This window comes from Hibiscus syriacus, unplaced genomic scaffold (genome assembly GCF_006381635.1).
Source record: "Hibiscus syriacus cultivar Baekdansim isolate YM2019G1 unplaced genomic scaffold, ASM638163v2 tig00112230_pilon, whole genome shotgun sequence".
In the NCBI taxonomy this organism is placed as follows: domain Eukaryota; kingdom Viridiplantae; phylum Streptophyta; class Magnoliopsida; order Malvales; family Malvaceae; genus Hibiscus; species Hibiscus syriacus.
In genome coordinates this window covers 10,370-33,272 of record NW_024063275.1, presented here as the reverse complement: position 1 = coordinate 33,272, position 22,903 = coordinate 10,370, and the positions used below count along the sequence as shown (strand labels likewise).

At 35.2% G+C, this 22,903-nt stretch overlaps 1 pseudogene; it reads right to left on the bottom strand.

The window, feature by feature from the left end:
• Window positions 1–7,058: 7,058 nt before the first annotated feature.
• Window positions 7,059–12,521, bottom strand: LOC120176142 (annotated as a pseudogene).
• Window positions 12,522–22,903: the final 10,382 nt, after the last annotated feature.

The window sequence follows — 22,903 nt, the reverse complement described above, 5'->3', positions numbered from 1 at the left end:
CTTTATAGTCTTATATATATAGTTTAAGCCCCCGCCCCACTAATATGTAGCCCTTGAAGAGGAGATAAAGCCAAAAGAAACACTGCACATGAAAGTGATCCCTAAACCATCACCTTCCCCATGAGTTCAACCCTATTCACTGCTTTACCCAAACATCATCAACCACGTGAGCTTCTGCCTTTATTGACTCAATGCACAAAGCCACAGAAGAGGTTGTTTTATAGGGGCTGTCACGGGACCACACTAGACGAGACCAGACGCCCCCAATTGTTTCACCACTTTTTCCTCACGGGAACTGGGATTTAAATAGAGAAGAAGTAAAAAATGCCCGTGATATTGACCATCAAGGAGGCTGGCTGGCTCAATGTCAAGCCTCTATGGCCCTACCTTTCTCTTCCCACCGGACCCAAGACTTGTTTTATTTTATATATAAAGATGCATATTACATAGCTATGCAAATAACACTTCGAGGCTCCTCCAAAAACATTAAATTTTTCAAAAAAGTTAAACTATGTGTACGAAATATACCCAAATCCAAATCCCACATAAATTAAATCCCAGTAACATAGCTTATTTTACCAGATGTATGTAAATAAATCGCCCCAAAAGATTAAAATATGCACAACAAATAAAGGAGAACAAGATAATAACGAAAGCCTTACCATATGCCCTAGTCAAGCTCCTTGAATGACAGCTCTCAACCAAAGTGTGCATATGTAGTAAAACAGAGTGCTCCAATCTGCAGAAACTATACACGTAACATGTTGGAATTCTAAGCATACATCATACAGAAATTAATGAAGAACTAAACGAGATTCACAATAAAAATAGATTTTTTTTGTCAACACCGTTTTTTATATACTCTAATCTGGCAAAAGAAAGAAACCAACTGACCTCTGCTGTACACTGTGGCTTACTCTTCCTCAGTTGCTTGTTTCCTGTAAATTGGAGTCCATTGATTCTCCTTGATTTGTTTATTACACTTCCTCTACCACCGGATGTTGCTTATATTTTATATTTGTTGAGCTCAAGTTCTCAATGGAAAATATAAGGCCAAATTCTAAAAAAATATAGTGTGATAACTTCCTTTACAAAGCACAGGTAAAGTACACAGTGCGACAAAACTCATTCCTGAACATAAAACACTCATCATATTAGGCAAACAGAAAGTTCAAATGCCTGGAAACATACAACTTTCCTGATGGTAAAAACAGTGATGAATAGGGTTCAACTGTTCACTTAGACTGATAGTTGATACGAAACAGCTAATAACAAATGACCAACTATACAAAACGGCCCATTTACTGTCCAAACGAGTCTTTTTTCGAGCTCGAGGGAATGACCCATTGATAGGGAAGTGGTGGCGGGTTAATGAACGTTGCTCTTGTTGAAGAATCAAACCTATAAAAGATTTAGACTCGATGAAGAACAATAAGGGATGAATCGGGAAGGTGGCGGCAATAGATAGGGTTTCTTTTTGGTGCTGAAAACAAGATAAAAATAAGATTAAAACAAGATAAAGAAAAGATAAATGAATTGCAAATAAAATAAGATAGCCAAGAAATCAAAAGATCTCCCTTATGAAGGTGAACGATAAAGATAATTGATGACGTAGATGGATATATGGAAAATCGATGGATAATGTCCTATCGAGCCCTCCTAGTCGCAATGAAAAGGCAAACACGATAATATGGCTCTAACCAACCCTCCTAGTCGCGATGAAAAGGAAAATTGGAGTGTGAAGATTAATCTCCCTCACAAGAACTTGAAAGAACTCAAGGAGAAGAAGCTTCGAAGGGACAAGGCAATCAGCACTTGCAAAAACGAACTCTCGTTGTATTATTAATCAAAGAAATCTTGAATTACAAAGTTTAATGAAGCCTCCTTTATATAGGGGTTGAGTTCTAAAGATCCTAAATAACTAATGGATAAAATAATAATAAACTAAACATATCTTAACTCTAATTCCTAATAAAATAATAATAACTAAAGATAATACTTTTAACCCAACCTTAATTCCTAATAAAATAATAAATCTAATCCTAAAAGATAATGCACCATCCTATATTAAGTTTTATTACAAATAATCAATAAAAATATTGAAAATTCGTAATATTTACAAAATCCCGTATTAATCCCGTATAGGATTTTCTGCATGCACCGTCTTCAGTAAAATAGCCATATCTTGAGTTCTCAATATCGGATTGATGCGATTCAAGAACAGTTGGAAAGATAAGAGACAGAAAATCATATCTCCAGAAGACATCTCGACTAAATAAGATCAGTATCCCATTCAAAAAGTCATCGTAAGTCTGCTTCTGTTCTGATCTTCTTTTCCAATGCTTGGACGAGTGGATCATTTGGAAGAGTTATTACTTCTTCCTTTGATGTGAGCCTTGTGATGCATGTATCATCCTCTCTTTCTTAAAAAAGATTCGACCTAGAATATGAAACATTAAAGGGAGCAACATTAGAATCGTTTAATGATTCATTCACATTATACTTACCGAATAAATATGCTTTGAATCTTTGAGACTTTGTTCTTCTAATAGGTTCGAGTAGAAACATTAGTCCAAAGAAGCATGTATTATGGACTCTGGTGCATGTATCATTCCCCCACTCCTCAAAAGGATTCATCCTCGAATCTGAAAATCCAAGAGAAAGAGACTTAGATGTGTTGAAAGGAAAACTTGTGAAACATTTACCAGGATCAATGTGATGTGTCTTTATGCGTTTCAGTCGAGGTTTCTTCTTTGTAGGAACTGATTTCTTGTAGTCTTGAAATCCTCTTTTGTATACAAGCCTTGTAATCTGATGTTTAGGTTGAAGTTCAACATGGCGCCGACCACTGTTGGCTTTCTGTATGATTGCTTTAGATAATTTCTCCATGGTTTTATTCGTGTGTGGTGAGAATGAGTGTTTAAAACCCATGTCAATTGGTTTGTTAAAGTAATCCCTTAAGTCTCCTAAGTGTGGTTCATGAATTAAGAATTCTCGGGAGGAGATTTGTGGACTGTAGAACCTGTTTAGTTGGCAAGGAAACTCATATACAAGATAAAGCTCATTAAAAGCACTTTTAAAAGTATGGGTAGAAATATCAGAAATATCCGAGTTATTGTGATATGCATCTTTGATATGTTCAATTCTCGGAATAGTAGTATGCGTTTGATAGGTAAGAGTATACCTTCGTGGTAGTGCATTGTCTACTGTGTTTTGCTTTCCTCGGTATGTTACGTACTTAAAGGAGTTGTGTTTAGTATGGATGACAACTTCACGAACCTTACCTTGTAAGAAGGAGAAGAAGTACGTTACAATGTCATTAGAATGAGTAATAAAATACTTACCTTTGGACTCTCGTAAATCGTGATTCTTCATTGATATGACATAGTGATTAGGGCTTTCAGGTGGTAACCCATCAGGAGGGTCACCTAGCACTATTCGACAACTCATGGCGATGGAAGATGGTGTGGTCCAGTCTCGTGTTGCTTTTACTTTCTCATCATTTACTTGGATTCCATGTGCACGAACTATAAATCATGCGGAGTTGTTCAAGTCATGTTTCTTCATTAAGATGGCGTCACGACTAAGGCTTTCCTGGATGTAGCCTTTTTGTAACAAATTTAACTCTTTGGTTTCTTCGAGATTGTATGTTTGACGAGGTATGATTGAACCTTGAATTAGATTGGTTTGGTGTTGTTTTTCTCTTTTCGGTGGTAATTTGTTAGGTGGATCACCTAATACTTCTCGAAAATCCTGTAACAAAGATGAAAATACATTAGGCAAATCCTTGTTAATGTTAGAAATCGAAACAATTGATTCTCTAAAGCGAACAAGGATGGAAGGTTGTTTGTAAAGAAGGTTCTCTCTCAATTCTTTTGTGCTCACACATAGATTTTGAGTCACTCTTTTCTTCTCACAATTAGGTTTACTCACCTCCCATGGGTCATTATTCTTTTGGCTTTTGTAACTAGTGACCTTTTTTTCTTTTGCCTCTTTCTCAGCTTTTTCTTTTTTTGCTTTCCCTACCTCCTCACAAATTATCATTTGATCTATAGGGGCTGGAAGTGTGTCATTCATTGCTGGTCGTTCTTTATCCTTGTCAGGTTTGTCATCTCTTAGCTTTTTCAGAGAAGATGGAGTAGAAGATGAGGAAGGATTTGAAGGATTACCTTGGTAAGAGGATGAAATACCTTGGTAATTTTCTTTGAATTGGAATCTCCTTTGGATTTGTGCTTCGATTGTCATTGCTTTCTTTAGTGTATCTTCAAGGTTTTCGTACCCATGTAGATCAAGAAGATCAGTGATGTTTGAGTTTAAGCCGACGACGAATCTTGACACAGTGACCTCTTCTTTTTCGGTTATGTTAGCCCTATTGAGTAAAGACTGCATCTCCTTATAGTAGTCTTCAACTGAACTTCTACCTTGTCGAAGTCGGTGTAGTCTTAGTTTAACTTCTCCTGTATAATGTGTCGATAGGAATCGCTTCCTCATGGTTTGTTTGAGGTCGGTCCAAGAAGTGATTGCTGGAATTTGTAAGTTCTGGATCTTTTTCCTTGTTTGCATCCACTAAGTTCGAGCATATCCTTCGAATTGCATGGTGATGAGGGGAACTTGTTTAGCTTGGGGGCAGTCATGGTATGCGAACATGAGATCAACTTTTCCTTCCCAATCGATGTACCTGTCCGGATCATTGTCTCCTTTGAAAGACGGGATCGTGAACTTTGGTTTTGCAAAGAGTTCGGGTGCTTGAAAACGTGGTTGTTCTCGTCCGGGTACCAAAAGTTCAGCATTGTTTGGTCTTGGATTCTGGTTTGGTAGATCCAGTTGTGGTTTTTGTCGTTCTCTCACGATTTCATCAAATCTTTCAACTTGAGTCGTGAGTCGGGTAAGTGTGGCTAAGATAGCCGTAAGTGTCTTGTTGTTATTGTCGCCCATCCTGAAATCATAACACTCAAAAGAAAATTTTAAAGTAAAATAAAAATAAAAGGAAGAAAATTCAACAAAGCAAGAAACCTCAAAAGTCACTCCAAGAAAGTAACACAACGAGATGCAAGTAAGCCGATCTTGTACTCTTTAAAACTCACTTTACCAAGTAGTCTTCCACAGTTCGTATATGAGTTTGATTACTAGCAAAGGCGATAAGAAAAAACTTAAAAGTTCTAAGAGGCCAAACAAGGGTTAGACTCTAAGAGAAAGAGAATGCAAAGAAGGAAGAAGTATGCAAACTCTTTAGTCCTACTAACACAAGGAATATAATGTGTTAGATAATGCAAAAGAACAATAACAAGGAAAAACAAAAGAACATAAAGCACTAAGAGTCAAAGAAAAAGGGAACAAGCCAGAAAACCTAGAAAACGCTGGATCAACTTGAGCAACGTTTTTGAGGGGGTTATCGGTGTCCAAAATTTCTGGAAAAATTCTTGAATGTCTTTAGATGCGTCAAGAAACCACCTGTAAAATTTCAGAACCAAATACCTTCAGTAGTATCCAGTGGACTCTGTTGAACGGTGAGTCCTCAAACAATCTATTTTTCTTGATTGCTTTGTTCGAAGATGTTCTTGATCTCCAAATATTCTGTTTTTTTTGTGTAAATGATCTTCAATATGTGAAGTTGCAATCTGGAAATTTTCACCACGAAATTCCTCCTGTAGAATTTTCAAGAAATTCGACAAGATCCTAGACCGAATCTGCCGATGAAACTTTAAGAACGTATTTGAAGGCTCTAATGAACTCCGATTTGGGTGAATTTCATACTGGAGATTTATATTAGGATGAATATGATATCTGGAGAAAATCAGTCCTAAAAACCTTCGTTTGCAATTTTTTTAAAATTTTGGCTTTTTTGTTTTTTTTTTGCCTTTTTTTGCTTTTTTTTGCCTTTTTTTGTTTTGAAAAAAATAGCAAACTAACAAGAAGGATTTGAATCTAAATTAAAATTAAATAAAAAGAACCTGAAACGATGAATCTTTTCTGGACTAGCTCCGTTGGGATACCTTGACGGTTTTGTGTGCAAGAACAAGCAAGATTGCTTGCTTCTTTCCAAGAATCGGCCCAAATCTGATACCAATTGATAGGGAAGCGGTGGCGGGTAAATGAACGTTGCTCTTGTTGAAGAATCAAACCTAGAAAAGATCTAGACTCGATGAAGAACAATAAGGGATGAATCGGGAAGGTGGTGGCAATAGATATGGTTTCTTTTTGGTGCTGGAAACAAGATAAAAATAAGATTAAAACAAGATAAATGAATTGCAAATAAAATAAGATAACCAAGAAATCAAAAGATCTCCCTTATGAAGGTGAACGATAAAGATGATTGATGACGTGGATGGATATGTGAAAAATTGATGGATAATGTCCTATCGAGCCCTCCTAGTCGCAATGAAAAGGCAAACACGATAATATGACTCTAATCAACCCTCCTAGTCGCGATGAAAAGGCAAATTGGAGTGTGAAGATTAATCTCCCTCACAAGAACTTGAAAGAACTCAAGGAGAAAAAGCTTCGAAGACACAAGGCAATCAACACTTGCAAAAACGAACTCTCGTTATATTATTAATAAAAAAAATCTTGAATTACAAAGTTTAATGAAGCCTCCTTTATATAGGGGTTGAGTTCTAAAGATCCTAAATAACTAATGGATAAAATAATAATAAACTAAACATATCTTAACTCTAATTCCTAATAAAATAAAAATAACTAAAGATAATACTTTTAACCCAACCTTAATTCCTAATAAAATAATAAATCTAATCCTAAAAGATAATGCACCATCCTATATTAAGTTATATTACAAATAATCAATAAAAATATTAAAAATTCGTAATATTTACAAAATCTCGTATTAATCCCGTATAGGATTTTCTGCATGCACCGTCTTCAGTAAAATAACCATATCTTGAGTTCCCGATATCGAATTGATGCGATTCAAGAACCGTTGGAAAGATAGGAGACAGACGGTCGTATCTCCAGAAGACATCTTGACTAAATAAGATCAGTATCCCATTCAAAAAGTCGTCATAAGTCTGCTTCTGTTCTGATCTTCTTTTTCAATGCTTGGACGAGTGGATCATTTGGAAGAATTATTACTTCTTCCTTTGATGTGAGCCTTGTGATGCATGTATCACCCATGCCATTTACTTGACAACCATCTAGTGTATAACTTGTGAGCAGTATTTACTTTTTGAGGAAAATGAAAACATGCTCTATAATTTTGGGAGAAAAAGGGAATAAGGAGAACCAATCAACAAAATGTACCCTCACAAACACGTGCCTTCTTCTTCGGTGTAGCATGCACTTGAGTTTTAAGACCATACATTTTTAGTTGAAAATGTTCAAATGCCTCCGAGACAGCTGCTACCTGTCCATTAGCACATCAAAAGATAATAAAACATTATTGAGAAGAATAATGAGAAAAGTGAAAACAAGCAATCAATAATTTCATTGCATTCACAGACCAATTCAGGCTTTTTAGCGTACACCCTCACAATCATATCCTGATAAGATGTAGGCAGCAAGTGACTGATGCTATCATCTGGTATGGGGAACTTTTCCTCACTCTCGAAACCCTGTAAGAATTTGCACATCTAAAGAAAATGGCTAAATGATACAAGGATCCAGACTGCATAATATTAGGAATATCATGTCTGTTAACCAGCCACTATAGGCCACTTATGTTTTGCATAGCCATTGAATGAGTAGAACATTTTAATTGTATATATTCATAACATCTCCTGGGAATTTACTAAAGCCCCAACCATTGAGATATTATGAAGTAATATAACTAGCACCAGGTGGTTAAATACCATAAGTAGGTTTTCTTTTTCTATGTTAATCAGACTCTGGCACAAGTGCCTATATGGGTAATGTTTTGACGGAGGTAGATAAATTATGTTCTAAGCTTTTCCTTGTATTTAGACTCCTTGGGGAGTCATATGTTCATACTCATGTTAAAAAAATATGATGGACATGGTAGATGGTACTTTAAGAAAATATGAAAAGTGCAACACAGGTTTGTTTACAATGCAATAAATATTACCCCATGTTCTAATGGAAGATATAAGATAAAACCATGATTGACATAATTCACATAGAAATTTCAAATGTCAATAACTATCCAGCCTAGTGTTTTCTTCTTTGGTTTAGAAGATGAAAGTTAAATTGAGAGTTTGAGCCTAGGTGTTACTGTAGACTGCTTAGAGGATAAGGTTAGGAGTATGTTACACTGTAAGCGAGAAATGAATAAAACAGGGCAACTTGAAAATAGAATCAGGGTGAGTTTCAGTACCTTGAAAAAGTTTATACTGCAAGTGTAGACATCCAACAAAATGAACAGAAAAATAAAAAAGTGTCAAAGACTATATAGTCAAAGATGAAACCAAGAAAAATAAGGAAAATATTTGCCTCCTAAAAATTGAGCATAAAGGCCATATGATACCTTTCAAGGGGATTTTTGCCTTCCGCGAGTCAAATCAATTCTTACATTGCTAACAGCAATATCTTCTTCTTTTAGCATTGCTCCACCATTTTTCTGTTAAAATGAGAATACCTTAAATATAAAAAATAGGAGATTTTACTCCTCTTTTGCTAAGAGCAGATGCATAAGATCATTTCAATAGAAAATAAAAAATGAACCTGCGAGCAAGCAATATCCTTAGCAGTGACATTTTTGAAATGTTCTAGTTTGTCTTTTGGAACTGAATACTCATTACAGAACTGCAACAGTAGATAAATCATCTATCATAAGCCTCTGATAATGAAAAGTCAAAGAGAGATCGTGAACAGAATAGCATGCTTATTTGCATGCATTCATTGTTAATAACATAAAGAAGGATCGAATGTAAGCAAAGCTTTTCAACCTGATACAAATTTCTCCTGCGAATGCGCAGAATCAAATCTCTAGAATCTTGAAGCTCTTCGTCTGGAGCTGTCTCAATTGTTTTGATTATTGTGTCATCTAGCTGGAATCAAAGAAGAGAGCACATTCTGTTGTTCATTTCTGAGCAAAATTATTAGTAACTCAAAAGAATGATAAGCACGTTCTCCAACCTTCCAGAACTCGGAAGGATCTTGAATGGAAGAAGAAATTTCCAGATAACTGTTTGCTTTCAGCAGTGCATCTACTACCATAAGCTCAACTGCCTGAAATAAGAATGAAATGAGATGTTTCTTCTTGACGTACAAAGCCAGCCTCCATAAGTAGATGGTAAAATCAATGTTGTAAAAAAATTGTTTGAAGTTTATGTAGAACCTATAGGGTGAATTCTCCAAATACCTTAACTTTAGGATGGGTGTAGACTGTTCGGTATAGATCAGCTCAAGTAGCAAATAACTTGTGGATGCTAAGATCTAGCAAAAGCACCCATTACACAATATGAAGCAGGGTATTTAACATAGATAAATAAAAAAAAATTCATAGTTGCCTTTTGCAAGTGAATAAAACATAAAAGAATAACAATCTTTAGCTCGATAGCAGATCTCGTCACCCGCAACACGCATAGTCACCATCAACCTGCAGGTGGTGTAGCATGTGAAATTGTGATGGAAAAAATTACTCAAATTTTTTAATATAATTTCTTCTTTTTAACCATCTATTGGTAACAGAGACTGTTAGCTAGATGTCTAGAATTAAAGGAAAAAAGCCTGTGGATATCAAAGCTACATCCCAAGCCACAAGCTCGGCTATCACGGACAATGTAGTCAAACCTACACAAATAGAATTTCCAGCTGTTGTAATCTTGTATGTAAATTGGAATTTGAACTCGAAGGCAGATGTGATGGACAAATAATTGAAATGCACTTACTTATCCATATCAATTCCGTTCCGACCATTTGCGACAATATCATATAAGAACTGCTTCTCCTTTACACTCTTCAAAATAAGCACAAATAATAATTGTGCTGATAATAAAGGAAAGAAAGAAACACAATTCACGCTTTTTCCTAATACTAGAGCTAAAAAACTCAGGGATTAACATATGCCTATTAATTGGATCATAGAAATGAACACTTACCTTTGGTAGTGCAAACTCTGAGCTAGCTAGTATCATTTCCTGTAAAACAAATAAAAGAATATGGATGAACATCAATTCTGGAATCAGGAAATCAAAATTGTAGCTCATTTCCATATACAGAGTTCTAAACTTTGTTCCGTTTAATTAGGCCTCAATTCAAACTTTAATATATAAGAATCAAAGCAAAGTCAGAAACAATTGAAAAGTTGCAAGCCAAAATTCAAAGGAAATGAGGAAGAAAATAAACAGATAGACATCCAGAATGTGTCTGATTCCACAGTCACTAGCAAATAAAAAAGCTTTATATTAGCCTTCTGTCCACAGTTTCCAACATTTCAACTGTAAATTTGAGTTAGACAAGTCAAATGGAAAATTAAAAGGAAAAAAAATTGGAGTGGTTAAGAATAGTTGAATGTTCAAAACCAAAGGATTTAGTCCCATCTAAGTCCCTCATACACTCCGAGTTTATTTGGTGTATCATCAACACCAAAGCAAATGATTCTACATATAAAACTAATAATTGTAAGGACTATAGAAATGCCATAGTAAAGAGAATCATACAGAACCAGAAAAGAAAGAAAGACTATGTTTGCAATATATTCCTGAAAAGAACAATTTACCTCGACTCTTTTAATCATCTCAGATTCAACATCAATATGGTGCACATCAACAATGTGATCAATCAAATTTGCTGACATTTGCTCATGAGTCCTAGAAAGTACAGATGACATAAAATAGATGAAAAACATAAATTTTACAAACAAACCCTAACATAACCCAAAAGAATATGAGAAGTGATGCACTGATTAAATTTGGAAATATCATTTAAAGCAAAAGACATTGGAGTGCTACGCACAAGATCACTGCTTGATCATTTTTTTAAGATTAGGACTAAAAACAGTAGAAATAGTGAATCCTATAATATTATTTAACATATACCATTTGAAGCCATTTAGAATTTTGGGGAGAAACTCGGACTCAAACAAGTGACTAAACGGTCCATGGCCTATATCATGTAGAAGACCTGCAATTGCGGGAACAAAATCCATAAAGGAACCAATTGAAGTGAAAAAATGAATAGAACTATAGGTAGCACAAATAGTTACCCGCAATTTTCACTGTTTGAACATCAAATGGATCAATACCAAGCTCCAAACCCTATACAAATGGTTATCTTAGAATATATATATATATATATAAAGAGAGAACATAGTAGGATCAGAACACATGAGAAAAGGTTCTATGCCTGATAGGTTTTGAGCTTTTAGATAGCTTCACCAGCAAGCCAATACACCCCAAGAGAATGCTCAAACCTGGAATGCAGAGCCCCTGGATAAACCAGGTAGGTCATTCCTAAAAACAAGTTAAAAGTTAAGTCACATAAGGAAATTACAGCCTGCCATGTATGCTATGCTACCCAGACCCAAATATTTGTATTAGATAGGAGTAATGTGACAGAGACAAGTGTTGGACGTGAATACTTTAGTTAAAAGGAAGAATCTGAGTAACATAGCAGTGAGCTACGTGAATTATTGAAAACTAAATACTTCAAATAATCAAACCAAAATCCCATGCTTAAAGATATAATACTGACAGCTAATCCATTCCATAAGATAAACAACATGCAAATGAAGAAAATAAACAACTCAAAAATCAATTCTACAGAAAACCATTATTTCTTCACCATGAAAAATGGGAACCATCATTTGGTGGTTTATCCTTCTATGAAGCATGTGATGTATTCATCATTAAAAAAATGAAAAATTAATGGAAACTGAAAGCGCAAATTTCATATCCAAATCATATATCCCTACTTTTCCATGTGAAAAAGATAATAATACATTGGCATCTCAAATAAAAAAAATAAATAAAACGTCCATTCTAAAAGAAGGGCGGGAGGGAACAGAACTTTACCGTGTTGTTTCAGATCGCGAAGCCTGTATCATAAAAATAATAAAAATCGATACGTGATATTTGAAACGAAAATGAAGCAAAACTAATAATGAAATAAAAGTCGTCATGCCTTTGAAATTGCTCCGCATCAATGAATTTCAACGAAAGCTGCGGCCAAACATAAAATACTCAGATTGAATAAAAAAATGATTTGCCAGGCCGAAACAGTGAACAGAATCACACTCCAATCAGTTAAATAGTACTAAACTAAACATTTCTCGTGAACTTTTTCTACTCGCATAACATTCAATTCACCAAATCAACACATAAAACGGAAAAAATTGAGAGGAAATGAAATACAGGATCGAGGTAAATGTTGCCGTGAACGTTGCCATGGACGTGTTTGGAAAGCCTGAGATCGTGCGAAGGAGACGAGTTACAAGCATAGGAGAAAGAGGGATTTTCATTGCAATAAGCTCCCATTTCTAGAGGCAGATTTGGGGGGGGGAGAGAGAGAGAGAGAGAGAGAGAGAGAGAGAGAGAGAGACAGAGAGAGAGAATGAAGAGTTTTGGAGGGATTTCAGGGAATAGTGGCACTGTGGCAAGAGTGTCGTAATGTATGGGATTTTGCGTACAACTGAAGCGGGAAAAATATATAGAATATGGAAGAGTATACAGTTACTAAAACGATATATTGAAACATACAATAAGTAAATTTATCTTTATTATATAAATATTACAAAATATAAAAATTTATTTAAAATTAATTCTTAATTAAAATTTAATTTTACTTTTAATAGATTTATAATTTAATTTAATTTTACTTTTAATAGAATTATAATTTAATTTAATTTTTATTAAAATATAATAATTAATTTAAGTGATTGAATTTGTTAGAATTAGATTTTTTTTATATTATTTAAAGGTTGAGGGTAGGGATGGGCATGGGTCGGGTTGGGTCAGATTTTTTGTCCATCCGATCCGACCCGAGAATAATGACTCCTCCACCCGAAATCCAATCCGACCCGCATAATATATACCCTCCACCGGCCCGACTTTTTGAAATAAAATATGAATCCGACCTGATCCGAAATAATAAAAAATATTATTTTTCAATAAAAAAGTGATTTAATTGAAAAAATAATATATAAAGAGGTATTATTGTAATTATTCCTAAATATATAAGGTAAAATTATATTTGTTTGGGTCATGTTAGGTATTTTTTACCTTAAATCCGAATCTGACCCGACCGAAATACTATCTTTAAAACACTAGCCTAAACCCTAATTAAAAAAATCGACCCAACTCCCACGGATCGAAATCTATCACGTTCGGATCCCATGACCATCCTCGGAAAATAATGTACAATAAATTCAGTGCTGCTTTAGCCCAGTTCGCTATTGACTAGATTATTGTCGTCTGGTTCGCCGTCGCGAAGGAGCAGTAGAATCGACCATCTACACGCACTGTTTCCATTGTTTTTACTTTTGTTGACCTTCGAAAAATCAACCCGTGACTGTCGCCCGCCCGTCTCTAACCGCCGACAACCACCACGACAGCCTATCATTATTAATTCCCAAGCGCTATCGCGTGTAAATTCCTCTGCAAGGAACTTGTTGATCGTCTCCTTTCTTTTCCTTTACACGATTGCAGATTGCATGTTAGTTTTAATTTAGTTTTAGTTTTGAATGGTTAATTACATTCCAAGCCCCCTTATTTGTGTGTTATTTAGAAAGGTTAAATTGAATAGAAAACCCCTCATAGTTTCTCCCATTTACATTATATGGACAAAATTGTTTGTATATGTTTCGATACGTTGTTTTAGTGGTACGTTGCGATATGCGAGAATTACTGTAGAATTTTCCATAGAATATTTTCTATTATAAAAAAATCATTTTACCCAACCTATGCAAAATTATATGGGATTAGTATCAACATAAATTTTGAATTTAAAATTAATTATATTGATTATTTAATTTTTTAAAATTAATTTATTTAAATATTATATTTTTAGGGTTTAGATTAATTTAACTTTTTATATTTTAAATAAATAAAAATTGATTAATAATTTAATATATGTAAACACTTATTTTCGTCCGGGATTTTATCTCAAGTTTTAGTCATTTTATAAGTCTTTTTTTAAAAAAAAAAAAGTGTATATATTTAAATATACATATATATATATGTATAGTGTGTGTATATATTTGAAAATATATATAATTTTTAGAAAGCGTATATATATATATAGTAAAGCATATATTATAGTATATATTATAAAATATATTTGTATATAGTTTTTAAATATATATATTATACATTAAAGTATATATTTTTAATAATATATATTATTTTTTATTATTATTTGTTTTGTTTTTCAGGTTCGATAAAAGCTCCTTTTAAAAAAAAAATCTAACGAAGTCCGAGAAGCAATCCAGCAATTGGGTCCAATTGCCTGACTCAGCAAAGGGGAACATAGCACGGAACATGCTAATCTAGTATGACCCGTAGATCGACAGACCAAGGCGTCAGACGAGATCACAGAGTGGCTAACCCAAAATTTTCTTTTTAGAATAGTTAAATCATCCATTGTAATAAAAACAAAATAAAATCATGATATTTGATTTACAAAATACAGGAGCCCCAAAATATATCCCAATTAAGTTAAACAATATTTCAAAATACAATTACGACTTAAATACAAGAAGGTCCATATACATTACATGCCCTCTAAAAATATACTCAAGACGTACTAAAAAAGATGGAGCCAGTCTGGAAGGCGGAATATGTGGTGGCTCCTCGAATGCTACTCCTAAGAACCTGCGCACGGAAACCAATTCTGAATGCTAAGCTCACAAGCTAGTGCCATACTAATAACCAAACTATACTACATGCACATGCTAGTAAATATAACTATTAACATACAAAAATGCTAAACCAAACATACATACAGAGGTAGCATCATGGTGTGATCGGAGGATTTTGCTATATCTCAGAGAAACACACCCCTCTAGTCTACCTAGGGTAAGATACATAATTTCTACATCGAAAACGTTCACCCAACCAACCAACTCCTTACGAGTACTTGGGGCATCTACGCCCAATCGGTAAAGAAGTGCCTTGTGCATTAATTGAGATTTGTCCAGACATTTATATCAAACAAACGTTAATCCTGCTGCTTGTGGACACTAATTTTCGACGGCTATATATATGTATTTATTTTATTATTATTATGGTATAATATATATATATGTTATATTTATTGTTTTTATTTATTTACATGCCCAATAACATTTACAACACAGCAGGCCTAACAATGGCCCGAATCAACTACCCAATTGCTCCAACCAAACCCTCAGCGCCGCATCCCTCGCTCAGTCAAACCAACAACTAGCCCCTCCGACCAACATTACCACCAACAAACGTGGTTTTCATGGACTCCAAACAACCAACAACATTTCAGTTCGATTAGGACTCTATAACCGAGTCTAAAAATAGGATGTTTACTACTATAAATAAGAGAAGCAATTGCATACGAAAGGGGATCTACACACTGGAAAACACGAATATTCTACACAAGAGAGACCAGAAAAAGAAGGTTCGACCGAGAAAATACAGAGTATTCGGGGGGTTCGATCGAGCAAAAGCCAAAGTATTCGGAGGGGGATTTCGAAAGAAAAATCAAAATCTTCGAACAAGGAAATAAAGAAAAATAGAGAGAAGCCTTACCTTGCATCGCCGGCGGTAGTCGTAGTATTTATCGGCCGACGTTGGTTCCTAGCCTAGGTGGTTCTTGGCTGAACCATGGAAGGGAGATGGAGAGAATGGAAATGAAATGAGAAAGGGGGCTGGATTTTTGTGTTTATCGTGTTACTGGAAGATAAAGGGTGGGGTTGTTTGCTTTTAATTTTTGGGTAAAATTGGCTCTAGGTCCCTAGGTTCTAGGATGCTTCATGCTTTTGTCACCCAAAATTAAGGATAAATCATCCCTTAGGTCCTTAAACGTTAGAAACACATGCTATTCTGGTCACTAAGTTAAGGCTAAATCACTACTTGGGTCACTGTCTTTAGTATAAATAGCACTTTGGGCAGACGTTAGTGGGTAAATCCCATCCTCGGTCCCTGTAAGTTGTACCCTTTATATTTTGGTCACTGTAGTTTATTTTCATTATTTTTAATTTCGATTTCCAATTTTATGCATGCTTTATTTTGGTCACTAGTGAAATTCAATTTTTTCTTTTTATTTTCGGTCTTTTAATTTTATAATAATTACATTTTAATCACTAATTTTGTGCATTTGACATTGTGTTTAATTACCAGGTGATCATTTAACATTTTTTTTAGAATTTAACCTTTTGTTATTATTTCTTTTTTTCATTTTCATTTTATTTCGTTTTTTATTTACTATTTTTTTTGTTTTATTTATTTTTTCCATTTTTATTATTTTCTTTTTACTAAAGTTGTTTATCTTTATTTATCTATTTTTTTATTTATTTTTATTATTGTTATATTAACATTTTTCCTTTCTTCTTTTTTTTATTTTTTTTATTTTTTTCTCTAACATATTTTTTTCAGTAGTAATTCCAATCGATTAAAGGTAAACAATTTGAATGAATGTTTTAAATTTTAATTTTAACTTTTAATTTTCGCAATTAAAGACAACTGACAAATTAATTGGTATTGAAAGGGCAGTATAAGGGTGCTAATCCTTCATTGGCGGTAACCGACTCCCGAACCCGACACATTTATGGTAAAACGCATATCATATAAGATGGTGTCCGATCCACCTAAATGCTTTTAAAGTGATCGATGGTGACTCTAACCTAATTATTCAAGTCAAAGCCCAATTCCGAGCCCAACCGAAAGACGATCGCGACAGCTTGGCAACTCCGCTGGGGACAGGTAAGTGAGTTAGGCCGAAATTAATTTCCAGTTATCTTTTTTAGCGAAAATTGCAAGTTTAAATTTTAATTTATTTATTCAATTCCAATTATTTATTTTTGATTATTTTTCAAATAAATAGTTGTAATGACGTTTTTCTCAATGATTTCAGATTTTCAAAATTTTCATCTCAAGCTCTATACCCGAGCTTTGAACCCTTTTAAGTGGGGGCGAAAGCGATGCCTTCGTGAGAATTTATTCTCCGCACAGGCCTAACAAGTAACCTTCAGGATTCATATACCTTATGTCTTCGTGTGAATTTATTCACCTTGCGGGCATAAGGGAATGTATCCTCTCAAGTTTAACTTAGTCAACATAAGCTTGTAATGGGCTTAGGGTTAAGGGTTTGGCAAGCCCAAGGGGGCACCAGCAAGAAGAACTCGGGTACCTTTTTAGAACCTAAATCGGGAGACTACAAGGAGTTAGAGCCTACCCCTAAACCTCGTTTCAAAGCCTAGGCTACTTTGAGATTATTTCCTACTTTTTTCTTGTTCAAAGCATGTGAACTAGAAATTTTTGCAGTTAGGACTGGTTCAAAATTAACATGTGGGATAGAGATCATGTCCGGGTAGGAATAATAAGCATGTGGGGTAGATATCATATGGGGTAGGACTTTTTATTTTCATTATTGTTTTGATTTACCTCACTAACTATTTTTCATTTTTGTTCGCTTTCATATTTTTGTCATTCGCATCATTCAAAAGAGGTGTTGATCCACCAAAAACATGTTCGTTAAACGTAAATAACTTGCATTAATGGACAAAGGGGTTATAATATAAGAAATGAAAAGCTTAGAAGTCCAACTATGGTCAGAGAATACTCAGAATGGACCGAGATTTACACTGTGCACACCAAAAGCCAACTTTTTTGAGATGGAAAAAGTTGCAGGGGTAGATGAAAAAGGTTACTGACATGGAGTGTCCCTTCAAAGACAATAAAGAACAAGATGGCGAAACCCTAGCTAAGCTGAAGGCCATTGTTGACGAATTCAAGAAATTGAACTTCAGATATCTCTTAACGATAGAGGATTCCAATGGCGTTTTCGTTAAGGAATAGACTCAGCAGAGAGTAAAAACCAGAGATGTAACCATTCGAGACTTCTTGGGACAAGTACAAAAAGCAACTCATTACTTGCACGGTTTAGCCAGAGAAGTCGGAGCGGTTCGACAGGGTATTCAACCAGTGACAGACGAAGGGAAAAGACTAGTCAACCTGTCAGAAGTTGTTCGGAGTCTAGAAGACATAATGGTTTTTTGTGTCTTAAGAAATAACACTTTTGTCCCCAATAAAATATTATTTATAATAACAGACACATTTTCTAGATCAATGCCTCGAACATTTCATGCATCATGCATTCTTGCATATTTCGCATTATTATTTTTTCATTACATTAACTAACAAGAGACGTCGCATAAAAAAGTATGAAAGCAAGGACACTCCCGAAGCAGAAATTCGTGCGTCTGAGGGTATTTCAAAAGAAGCCATGACAAGTGAAACAATTGAGAAATGGGGAGAAAGCGCAGATTAAGGCCCTAATCCAACTAATGAGGCATCTTAATGAGGCTTTATTCCATTTTGCAACATCCTGTTTGAACTTTGTTTTTTACTTTCTCATATTTCTTTTTGTAACTTGCTTTTGAACTTTCTCATATTTCATTTTGTAAGGATATTTCAATGATTTTATGTTGAGCATTGCATCAAATATACAACTTGAAATTTTTTGAATATCAACTGAATTGAGTTTGCAAATGATCGGAGTTACATACCTTTGACAAAGTGACATGATTCAAAAGTGGTAAAACAAGGACTTTGACCTTACCCCAGAAGATACAATCAAACACCGTACCCTTCTCTTGCAAAGAATCAATATAACATTCTATCTCATAGGGGAATGAACAAGAGGCTTGGTATACATAGGAGCGGACAACATAGGACATCTTTTGCGTATGACGTTGCTATACTCTTCTTTTTAGGACGTTCAGTGATGATAATGATCTTCACAGATGGAATAACTGAGTAGGTGAATCTAATTCAGACCAGTTGCTTGAAAATTGAACTATAAAGATGAGATTTCTTGACTTTCAACAACACCTACACTATAACAGTTTCTTCTTGACAAACTTAAGAAGTTGAATTCATATACCCAAATTATAATTATATATATATACAATAAAGCTTGAGCTGTCCCTCTAGAGCAATTGGTTAAACACCCTGTCTTTATGGATAAGATTCAGCTAGCCTGATAAAGGCGATTATAATATATAATAAAGCTTGAGTTGTCCCTCTAAAGCAATTGGTTAAACACCCTGGCTTTATGGATAATATTCAGTTAGCCTGATAAAGGTGATTACAATGACATTAAGTTGTCCCTCTAGAGCAATTAGTTCAACGCCCCGACTTTATGGATCCAGCTAGTCAGACAATGGCAAATTAAATAAGGAGTTTTGGTAAAGATGGACTAAGGGAGTTAAGTAACACTTGTTATAGTCAATTTCACACGAGCACTCAGGAATTTCATTTTTAGACCGATATTTTTGCACTACCTTTGTTAGAGGAGTCTACAATGCTTGAACAAATGGAAGATTTCAGGGATCGAAATAGAAGGTCTAGTAATTGATTATGCTAGTTGCGTCATTTTTTCCGCATCCGATTAAAATGCCAAGCCAAGAAATGGGGGCATATTGCGATGTTCAAAATGGCTGAGAAAGAAACAACATTTTGGTGGCCAAAACCTTAGATGATAGGAAGCCAACCTAAAACCAACTCATCAATTTTGGACATTTGTCAAAGATCTATAACTCTGAAAGTGATAAAGAGCTGTTGATTCTTTTGATATCCTTTGACTCATGTTTATGATTTGATTCGATTGTTAGCATGGATTAAGGGGTAATGTTTTTCATAATTCTTACATTTTTATCTTTTTTCTTCTCTCATAAAATAAGAGAAATGAGAAAAACATTTTCAAACAGGGCAGTCTCAAATGTGAAAAGTCCTGGAAGGTTGAGGCCTATTTTACCTCTATTGAAGAAAGAACGAACAATGCCAAATTTCGAGCATTTCACATTCTTGAAAACAATTAGTCCGAGAGACCAGCTAGAACTTGTGACATTGCCAACAACTTGAGAAGAAAATGGGGCACGATCGATTACGAGGACCAGATCGACAGACAAAGCACGAGACTCCACCCAGGAGATAAAACAAGAGCTAATTCATGTTGCATGAATCTTAGACATACTTAAGAGCATCACATTCATCATTTTTTGCATACATAATTTTGCAGGTTTTATAGTCAATTTTAACTTCACAACGAAGGATATTGAACTCAACAAACAACTTTCCAGTTTCATTCAGAGTCAATTTCAACTTCACAACGAAGGATATTGGACTCAACAAATAACTTTCCAATTTCATTCAGAGTCAATTTCAACTTCACAATGAAGGATATTGGACTCAACAATCAACTTTCCAGTTTCATCCATGATTTCAACTTCATGACGAAGGATATCGTGCCCACAAGCAGCAATGCAACCCTTAGATTTCAACTTCATGACGAAGGATATCGTGCTCACAAGAAGAATGCAACCCTTGGATTTTAACTTCACGTTTAAGGATATCCAATTCAAAGCTCAACTTCACAACGAATGAGCCATCCACGATTTCAACTTCATGACAAAGGATATTGTGCCCACAAGAAGCAATGCAACCCTTGGATTTCAACTTCACGACGAAGGATATCCAATTTAAAGCTCAACTTCACAACGAAGGAGCCATCCACGATTTCAACTTCATGACGAAGGATATTGTGCCCACAAGCAGCAATACAACCCTTGGATTTCAAGTTCACGACGAAGGATATCCAATTCAGAGCTCAACTTCACAATGAAGGAGCCATCCACGATTTCAACTTCATGACGAAGGATATCGTGCCTGACGGATATCGTAAAGTCATCTGCAACAATAGAGACTCATTCCCCAACCCAGTGCAGCATAACTCAAGGCGAGAAGGGTTATCTGTCATCAAAGACCTTCGAGTTCGATTACACTCAGCTCAAAGGCATATCAAATTTACATCATAACTCAAGGCGAGAAGGGTTATATGTCAATAAAAGACCTTCGAGTTCGATTACAATCAGCTCAAAGGCATACTAAATTTATAGCATAACTCAAGACGAGAAGGGTTATCTGTCAACAAAAGACATTCGAGTTTGATTACACTCAGCTCAAATTCACATCCAATTTACAGCATAACTCAAGGCGAGAAGGGTTATCTGTCAACAAAAGACCTTCGAGTTCGATTACACTCAGCTCAAAGGCATACCAAATTTACAACATAACTCAAGGCGAGAAGGGTTATCTGCCAACAAAAGATCTTCGAGTTCGATTACACTCAGCTCAAAGGCACATCCAATTTACAGCATAGCTCTAGGCGAAAAGGGCTATCTGTCATCAAAATCCTTAGAGTTCAATTATATTCAGCTCAAAGGCATAGCAAATTTACAGCATAAATCAAGGTAAGAAGGGTTATTTGTCATCAAAGACATTCGAGTTCGATTTCATTAAGCGCAGAGGCATATCAAATTTACAGCTTAACTCAAGGCGAGAAGGGCTATCTGACAAAAAAAACACTGACGAGTTTGATTCCATTCAGCTGAACGACACATCAACCGTAGAGTAGCAGCAAGGAACTACTTTGTGGTCAAATTTTTCACACCGAGGTCTTTAGGTCTAGAAGAAGACCAAGGTCAAGAAAGGCAACGAGAAGCCACATTCTGATTCAAATTTCGAACTACGACTTCAATTCCATTTCAAGATGGACTCGACTTCGCAATGGAGGAGTCATCCACAACTCAATTCGACAGAGAGTTATTCTTAATTGAAATATCAGAGTCAATTATCAACTCCACTGAACGAAAATTTGTGTCATTTTATCTTTGTCCTATTTTTTGTTCCACGAAAAGGGACAAAAGAGGGGCAGCTGTGGACACTAATTTTCGACCGGCCATATATATATGTATTTATTTTATTATTATTGTGGTATAATATATATATGTATATACGTTATATTTATTTTATGTTTTTATTTATTTACATGCCCAATAACATTTATGACACAACAGGTCTAACAATGGCCCTAATCAACTACCCAGCTACTCCTACCAAACCCTCAGCGTCACATCCCTCGCTCAGTCAAACCAACAGCCCAGCCCCTCTGATTCTCACAGTACCGACATCACCATCAACAAACGTGGTTTTCATGGACTCCAAACAACCAACAAACATGCAACAATATTTCAATTCGATTAGGACTCTATAACCGAGTCTAAAAATAGGATGTTTACTACTTTAAATAAGAGAATAAATTTCATACGAAAAGGGATCTACACACTGGAAAACATGAATATTCAACACAAAAGAGACCAAAAAAGAGGGTTCGATCGAGAAAATACAGAGTATTCGGGGGGTTCGACCGAGAACAAGCCAAAGTATTCGGAGGGGGATTTTGAGAGAAAAAATTCGAACAAGGAAATACAAAAAATTGAGAGAAGCCTTACCTTACATCACCGACGGTGGTCGAAGTATGTATCGGCCAACGTTGGTTCCTAGCCTAGGTGGTTCTCGGCTGAACCATGGAAGAGAGATGGAGAGAATGGAAATGAAATGAAAAAGGGGGCTGGATTTTTGTGTTCATCGTGTTACTGGAAGATAAAGGGTGGGGTTGTTTGCTTTTACTTTTTGGGTAAATTTGGCACTAGGTCCCTAGGTTCTAGGATGCTTCATGCTTTTATCACCCAGAATTAAGGATAAATCATCTCTTAGTCCTTAAACGTTAGAAACACATGTTATTCTGGTCAATAAGTTAAGGCTAAATCATTTCTTGGGTCACTGTCTTTAGTATAAATAACACTTTGGGCAGACGTTCGTAGGTAAATCCCATCCTCGGTCCTTCTAAGTTGTACCCTTTATATTCTGGTCACTCCAGTTTATCTTCATTATTTTTAATTTCGATTTCCAATTTTATGCATACTTTATTTTGGTCACTAGTGAAATTCAATTTTTCTTTT